Genomic DNA, 9,633 nt, shown 5'->3' on the forward strand with positions numbered 1-9,633 from the left:
TACAGACAGCTATCCAAATTCAGTGTACTATAGAATGTCACATCCAGTTTCATGTGTATTTGTATTGGGAAGGAGGAGCCCCATCGGTTGGCCTAATAAACCAAAGCAAAAGCTAAAATTTGATTTTTGAACTGAATTTTAACAAGATTTTAAAATATTTTCAATGTAATTTTGCTACAAATAAAAGTGTAAAAGTTTTACCTATAAATTAATTTTATTCCCTAATAAGCCAAACCGATGGGGCTTGTAGTATCCACACATGATTCTTTCAATACATTCCAATATTACAATAACATGGTTGTAACACATGAAAACAGTCTAGATCCAAATAATGCAATACTTTCTTCTATCATAAATATTTGATATCTTTGTATAAAATTTAGAAAAAAAAACCCTTTACTCATTAATTTTACATTATGACAAGATGATAAAATTTATTAAGTTTATGTTGCTAGGATAGTACTCCAAAACATTTTGTGTGTATGAGAATTGGGACCATATATTAACGATGTAGTATATAATTATAAGTAACTATTGTATGAATGAACTATTAAATTGGTTATAGATGATTTGGAGCTAGTAGTTGGCTATCTCTAAGCACTTTCAACAAAATGGCATTATCATAATCCACTATCCACCATAATACCAAGCAAAACATCAGCACACAAACCAATATTTTGTGACCAAGCTTAAAGCATAAAGGAGAGAAAAGTCCCTCGTCTTTCATACGCACGCTTCCTAAATTGTAAAACGGTATGTTTTTTAATATATATATACACATACATACATATATAATGTTTTTTAAAATCGTATTAATCTACCTTTTAAGTTTGAAATAATTAATACTCAATTAATCATGCGCTAATCACTCACTTAAATTTATGTATCTTTTTAATCTTTCCATTTTCCCTTCTCTCAAACACACCCTCAGTAGTTAAGGCATACTTTGTAGCAAATCATCACAAGAACATTGCTCGACGTAGGAGGACAACAGTAATGTGACATAATAATATAACTAAAATATAATATATTCATTTGTTGCGTAGAGATGTTATTGTTATTGACCCATATACGTGTAACCCGCCCTCTTGCCCTACCTGAACCTGCCAACTACTCATCCACCTCAGTTTCATACTACTCGCATGCTAGTACTAAGGTTGGTATTCAAGGAAAAGCGTGAATAGTAGGTCTTCAAACGTAAGAATGAGGTCGTATTAGAGAATATGTAAGCCAGAAGTCATTGGATGATGGTAACCCATGGTGGAGACGATGGGAGGTGAGCAGGGGCTTGGCCTCCCTCATAATTTGAGGTTTGCAATGTTAATCACTATTGCTTAAGTGGTTTTGCGTAAAATTACTATCTCTCTTTGTCCTCTTTAGCAGAAAAATGAAAATAGAATTTAGGATTCTTGTTGTGTCATTGGAGCCGATGAAGGACACGATGAAGAGAACTAGGGATGAGCATAGATGGTGCTTTCAAAATGGTGCTGCAATAAATGTTCATAATTGAAGTCAACAGTTGGGAAATCAAGCTTCTACAAATTTGTAGTACATTTTTTATTTTGAATAACACTCCCTCCATCCCAAAATATAAGGCATGTATGCATACATTAACTATCACCTTTTAGGCCGCGTTCGTTACCTCCCGTTCCCAACTTCACTCCCTCGTTTTTTGCACGCACACTTTTCAAACTGCTAAACGGTGCGTTTTTTGAAAAAAAAAATTTCTATACGAAAGTTGCTTAAAAAATCATATTAATCCATTTTTCAAAAAATTAGTAAATACTTAATTAATCACCCGCTAATCATTGCTCCGTTTTCCGTGCCAGGGAGTGAGGGTTCCCAACCCTTACTCCCGAACGCCGCCTTAGATCTATAAATTTGGTTTATTTTAATTCATGTACCATCAAGTATTCCAATTATATTGCTTGCATATATGGATGTGATTCAATCGAGGAGGTGATTAATCTTTTCTTGGTTTTTGTGTTAGAAGTGGTTGAGCCTTATATTTTGGGATGAAGGATGTAGTACACTTCATATTGAAAATTCATAATTGGTTATTCCATGTTCCACCAAAACTCAGCTAACCGCTGGTTGAAAATACTACTCCATCCATTCCATTTTGATCACCTTAAAATTTTTGAGGTATTCCGAAAATAGTCATTATCTAACAAGGGTCTCTTTATTTATTTGTGCAAAGAGTACATGTGCATAATTGAATGTATTGCATGCATCCAACCAAAATTAATTTCTATTGATGCAATGGCATACAGTATTTAAAACATGAGAAATCCGCAGGACACAAAGCGATGAAGCACCTTAACCGAGGAGGATTAATTTGAGAATGATAAATATTTTTGGGGTCCATAGTCTTGGTGTCATTTGCTTATGGGATGATCAAATTGGTATGGAGGGAGTATTACTAAACACTAGACACTTAGGGTTTATTTGATGCATAGGAGTTATCAAAAACATATTCACATGAACTTCGTAGGAGTCAATTCATATTATCTAGATTTCAAGTGCCTGAAATTTCCCCAAAAAAAAATCATATGCCTTTTCTAATCCATACTTATCAACTATCACTCCCCAATAGTTTGAAATCTAACATAGAAAATGTCGACGTTTGATGTCGTGATTCCGGTATTTGCATAATATGGGGATCGTTGGTACTAGGATATATGCGAGACTGAGGTAAAAGAGATGGGGACGAGGATTTTTATACAGGTTCGGGCCCCTGAATTGTCAGGTAATAACCCTACTCCTGTTGGCCGAAGCCAGTCGTTGCTCTTATTCATCATAATCACACCAGTACAATATTTGGGGTAGCCTATCTATCTGTTGTCGACTTGGCGGCCATAAAACCATCCCGTAGCCGACAACAGAGTAGTCTTCCTCCTCGAATCTGTATCCGGCGAGATCAAAAACAGTGCTATGTCTCTCCTGATAGTATCCGTAGACACCGTAGGGGACTAGCCATGCTTATCTCTGAAGTCGATATCCGGCGTCTTGTCTTGGTGTATGTTGACTTGTATGTTGATCTTGTGTATTGATCTATTGTTCCGTCTCCCCTCTCCTTCTAGGGGGCCTTGTATTTATACTCATAGGTGTCCCCTTGTCCAAGTAGAACTAGGGAAACTAATATGGATACAATCCGAGTAATCCTTGTCGTTTCCATGTAGAACTCTAGTCATCCTCCCTTATGCGGAACTCCTTCTATATTCGAAGGTTGTTTCCGTATAAGACATGGTATGTGGTGGGTCCTGCCGAGATTTAGTCTACTACTATTAGGTATGTGCTATCCATAACCCTAACAGAAAAAAATTACAAAATTAGATGAAAACAAACTTAATTATAACTCACAAACAATACAAAGTCACATAAAAATCAAACTTAGACAAAAAAAAAAGAAGTAAAACTATCTATAACAACATATTTGCTTTTGAAATGAATAAAAGTTGCACATTGCAACTTAGGGTTAGTAGTGTACAATTTTAGGTGACTAGAAATTTATAAAATTTCAGACACCTAAATCTGTCATGGTTATGGATACCACATACCTAATAGTAGTTGACTAAATCTCGGCAGGATCCATCACATACCATGTCTTATATGGAAACTGATCTCGAGAGAGTTCCGGATAAGGAAAGACAACCAGAGTTCTACATGGAAACGACAAGGACTACTCGGATTGTATCCATATTGGTTTCCCTAGTTCTACTTGGACAAGGCGACACCTATGGGTATAAATACAAACCCCCTAGGAGGACAGGGGGACACCCACCATGGGGTGATCAACACAGACAATCAACGACCTCAATCAACACCCAACACGTTACACGGGACAACATACAAGCCTACATACGCCAAGACAAGACGCCGGATATCGACTTCAGGGATAAGCACGGCTATTCTCTTACGGTGTCTCCGGATACTGTCAGGAGAGACGAAGGCGCTATCTCTGATCTTGCCAGGCACGGATACGAGGAGGAAGATTACCCTATTGTCGACTACGAGTCAGACCTTCAGACCGCCATATCGACAACAGTTAGATAGACTACCCCACATATTGTACTGGTGTTATTATGGTGAATAAAGAGCAACATCGGCTCCGGCCAATAGGATGTAGGGCTATTACCTGACCGCTCAGGGACCCGAACCTGTATAAAAATCCTCGTCTCCATCTCTTTTACCTCAGTCTCGTGTATATCCTAGCACCAACGATCCCCATACTATCCAAATACCGTAGTCGAGACATCAAACGTCGACAGTGGCGCGCTAGGTAGGGGGATTTTGGTGCTCTAGGATTTCGACGAGATGGGTTCAAAAGATGGATTCTTCAACAACAAGCTACTCGACGACTTTGGCTATGGAGATCTAACCCGACTGGAATATGTCTTCCGACGAGATCGGAATCATCATCAACAATTCAATCTATGAAGCCCCTGTCTTTGATCAAGTTCGATTGGCATCTGGTCGACTGGTGCAGCAACGCGGATCGCAGGGTGACATCAGCAATATCTCTTGTTTGGACTCGGACAAGACTCAGGAGGGAATACAAGCCCTGCATGCACAGCAGTACAACACATACGTGCACACCAGTGCTGCGTACACACGGCTGTGCAATATATAGTCTACTCTAAATACAAATCAACAGAGGTATTTAGTAGATTGATTTTTCAAAATTAATCTACTAGTTCCGTAGATATATCCGGCATATATCTACAAAGGTACGCAATATTTATATACAATTTACCGTACTTATTCAGATCATACAGCATTGTCAGATCTTTAATTTATTATGTTTACCTAGAGCATGTTTTTTACACAATATCTGTTGTGCGGGTACTTCCGACAATAGGCCAACTACTATCTAACGCTGGGGGCTCACTCTGTCCTCTTATGTATAAATCATGCTTGTTTACGGTTTACATAATACCTGATATTTACATCTGCTCGTTATATCCTGATAATACTAGAAGATCCATGCAGTTTTTCGAATACATATTCGATATTATCTGCTATATATCCTGCCTTCTAGAAAATATTTTTCAGGAACAATTGAGCACTCGAGTAGGTTATGGTCGAGTACACTCCATTATCGAGAACATTCTCGACAAATCCGGAGTTATCGCACCCAACCTACCAACAAAGACCAACGACCTATCTCGTAGCACCGGCCATGGCTGGACTACTCGAGAAAAGGTTGTTAACAGATAATTCCTCGCGAACGTCGTCAGCTTGATTACCCGACATGATTGCGAACGGACATCCAGATATGCTATAAGTTGGGTACGTGAGTCATGCTGGCCACATGAGATACACTTGCAATAAACCAACTCTAGCACTTCCATTCGTGTTCGAGAGATAATTCCGCTCGCTCACTGGTTCTCGCAAATCTCTCGCACCGCAACTTCCATTGGTGTTCGAGAGATAATTCCGCTCGCTCACTGGTTCTTGCACCAGTACGTAGCAATCTCTCGCACCGCAACTTCCATTGGTGTTCGAGAGATAATTCCGCTCGCTCACTGGTTCTCGCACCAGTACGTAGCAATCTCTCGCACCGCAACTTCCATTGGTGTTCGAGAGATAATTCCGCTCGCTCACTGGTTCTCGCACCAGTACGTAGCAATCTCTCGCACCGCAACTTCCATTGGTGTTTGAGAGATAATTCCGCTCGCTCACTGGTTCTTGCACTAGTACGTAGCAATCTCTCGCACCGCAACTTCCATTGGTGTTCGAGAGAGAATTCCGCTCGCTCACTGGTTCTCGCACCAGTACGTAGCAATCTCTCGCACCTTGACTTCAGATGGTCGAGGTACGACAACGACAGCGTAGCGATCCTCGCACCATGACTTCAGATGGTTGAGGAACAGCTACGACTGGTCTTCGACCGGCAGCGTAGCGGTCCTCGTACCACGACTCCAAATGACCGAGGGACACCTACTCACCGGTTCTCAACCAGTTGATCGTAGTGATTTCTCGTACATTTGCTTCAAGTGGTCGAGTTACGACTACTGCCTGGTCCTCGACTAGCGACGTAGCATTTCTCCCACTACTTCCACTTCAAGTGGTCGAGTTACGACTACTGCCTGGTCCTTGACCAGCGATGTAGCGTTTCTCCCACTACTTTCACTTTAAGTGGTCGAGTTACGACTACTGCCTGGCCCTCGACCAACGACGTAGCGTTTCTCCCACTACTTCCACTTTAAGTGGTCGAGTTACGACTACTGCCTGGTCCTCGACCAGCGATGTAGCGTTTCTCCCACTATTTCCACTTCAAGTGGTCGAGTTACGACTACTGCCTGGTCCTTGACCAGCGATGTAGCGTTTCTCCCACTACTTTCACTTTGAGTGGTCGAGTTACGACTATTTCCACTTCAAGTGGTCGAGTTACGACTACTACCTGGTCCTCGACCAGTGGTGTAGCGATTTCTCCTACTACCTCTACTTCAACAAAGTTGATAGCAGGTACACAATATCGCCAAGTGTTTTACCCAGAGATCCCTTACCACGACGACACCTAGCGTTGAAACTTATCCTACTGTCCATTTACGCCGTCTTGACAAGGCCTCCGAGGAACCTAAGGGATCTTCGGCTAGGGACGCCCAGAGCCGATAAGGCCTTGTCGGATCCTGTAGAGACAAAAGACCATGTAAGATCTGGTCGTGTAAGAGTTCTCGCCGTGCGTATTAACCAAGCCGTGTAATCGGAAATTGAGTTTTCCAACTTCACGGCTGGGGGCTAGGATCAGTGCTTGTTCAACCGAGGCAGGTCAAAGGTCCAAGAGCCTTGTCATCCGAGAACGATTCTCCGACGATAAGGCTGGGGGCTAGGGAGAGTGTATGACTCTGCAAACTGACTGATCGGAGTCGGTAAGAGAGAAGACGCTCATATACAAAACACTGGTCTGAACATTCAATTCACTAGTCTGTCATATTATAACATGTCACCCTTTGAGCATTCGCTCGGGGGCTATTTCTATCTAATATTCTTTTCTAAGTATTGATTTCAGGAAAATTCTATCCGACATTATCGAAGACTCCATGTCTCTATAGTTCTACACCAAGATCGACTAAGGCGAGTACGACAAATGTCGACAAGGCTCCGTCGCAGACTCTACGCCTTCTCGATCACTCGAGAACGGTTGCTGGATCTCGACAAGGAATACGGAATGAAGAAATGGTGTACCCGCCGAGATAAAATTTCTTGACCTCAATCCAAATTCTCGATTACAGCAAGACGGGAGATAGTCGTACGCTCTGTACTTTCTCGGTCGACATCAGAGATTGACTTAGACAAACCCTTTCAGTGCCCGCACGAGGCCGACAAAGGAAGTCCAACGTTATCTCTAAACTCACCGAGAACGGTCACATGAGCTCGATAACAGTTACTCCAATGTCTGCGCGCGGTTGAGAATATGAACTCGTTCATTTGCATTGAAGACGGGGGCTACTGTCATGGTTATGAATACCACATACCTAATAGTAGTTGACTAAATCTCGGCAGGATCCACCACATACCATGTCTTATACGGAAACTGACATCGAGGGAGTTCCGGATAAGGAAAGACAACCAGAGTTCTACATGGAAACGACAAGGACTACTCGGATTGTATTCATATTGGTTTCCCTAGTTCTACTTGGACAAGGGGACACCTATGGGTATAAATACAAGCCCCCCTAGGAGGACAGGGGAACACCCACCATGGGGTGATCAACACAGACAATCAACGACCTCAATCAACACCCAACACGTTACACGGGACAACATACAAGCCTACATACGCCAAGACAAGACGCCGGATATCGACTTCAGGTATAAGCACGGCTATTCTCTTACGGTGTCTCCGGATACTATCAGGAGAGACGAAGGCGCTATCTCTGATCTTGCCGGGCACGGATTCGAGGAGGAAGATTACCCTGTTGTCGACTACGAGTCAGACCTTCAGACAGCCATGTCGACAACAGTTAGATAGGCTACCCCACATATTGTACTGGTGTTATTATGGTGAATAAAGAGCAACACCGGCTCCGGCCAACAGGGTGTTGGGCTATTACCTGACCGCTCAGGGACCCAAACCTATATAAAAATCCTCGTCTCCATCTCTTTTACCTCAGTCTCGCGTATATCTTAGCACCAACGATCCCCATACTGTCCAAATACCGTAGTCGAGACATCAAACGTCGACAAAATCTAGCAATTTTCATTCTTGAAACAATTTTTTAGTTTTATGAAATCATACCTTGGACACGCGAAAGTTAGGGTTTGATTGACTCATTACCGAGGGCATGTTGAAAAGAGTTGTGTGGCTGTTGTGCTTATTCTTGCACATGAAACTGAACGGATCATCACTAGCACATGATTAGTTAAATATCAACTATTATAAATTTTTAAAAATGTATTTATTTGATCTTTTTTTAAAAAAACTTCTATATAGAAAATTTTTATACAAAACATCATAAGTAGCAGTTCGGAAAATGTGTAAATGAAAATCGAGTAAGTTGTCGTTTGGAGTTGTTGGAAATAACAGCCTAAGAGTGTGCGAAGTCACAAGCCTCTAGAATACATATCTAAAGTTGGTCATAATAATTCTTTGTATATAAGCAATTCTTCTTTATCACTGGGTATAAATCAACCGCGGCTCTGATAAACAAACGTTTTGAATAATGTCTAAATACAAAGATGATATGCATATCTTGGTGAGCACCAAACAATGCTCGACATCATGAGAACCTTATCCCTTGGAAAAAAGGGTGCTGTGCTATCTTTTTCTTATTAAGTATGGGCGTGAAGCATCAGAAGGGGTTTCATTGGTTAGGCGGTTGAGCACCGCAACCTTCTTGGCTCTTTTCCACGGAGAGTGAGACACATGCAAATGGAGAAAGCGACTGAGAGTCGATCGATCCGTTAATATGAACACTGCTCTGGCTCTCGATGGAGTCTCCTCGATCTCCTGGAGCCGACAATTCAAGAGCCAGCCCAACTGTGATGGAGGAGGGAAGAATCATCTCCGCCAGGTCTAGCCAAACACACCAATTAAGTGATTAACCTGACAGTTTAGCTTGATCGGATCCAGTGTGCAGACGCGTGCTGCGCCTCCTCTTGCCTAGGTCTAGTTCTTTTCTTTTTAACTTCAAACTTCACATTTCTCGTATTTTATTAACACGATTTTCAAACTATTAAATAGTATATTTTTTTAAAAAAATATTAGATTGTTTGAAAAAATTAAATAAATCTATTTTTCAATTTAATAATAATTCATTGCTACTTAATTAATTATATGCTAATGAGTTTTATCTTTTGCGTGTGCTGAAAATCTTTCTCTAACTTGAGAGACTCAGCTTAGAATAATTAGATATCACTGCTCGATCAATGGTTTGGGTTAGCAGTAAAATTATCATGGCAAAATCCATACTGTAGGTGAGAGTGTGAGACCATGCATGAAACCTCCTTGCAAATGGAAAAGAATATAGAAAAGAAAGTAGATATTCGATGTTCATGTACACATAGACCAGTGGTTAGTAAAACACTGCCGCATAGGTGTTTAACGGTTCATAGGAATAACACAATGATTTTCGGTATCGATGTAAATCGGAAGCCTTGAAATAGCTTTTATGCGAGGATCTCAAT

The sequence above is a fragment of the Oryza glaberrima genome, chromosome 2 (genome assembly GCF_000147395.1).
Source record: "Oryza glaberrima chromosome 2, OglaRS2, whole genome shotgun sequence".
NCBI classification, from domain to species: Eukaryota; Viridiplantae; Streptophyta; class Magnoliopsida; order Poales; family Poaceae; genus Oryza; species Oryza glaberrima.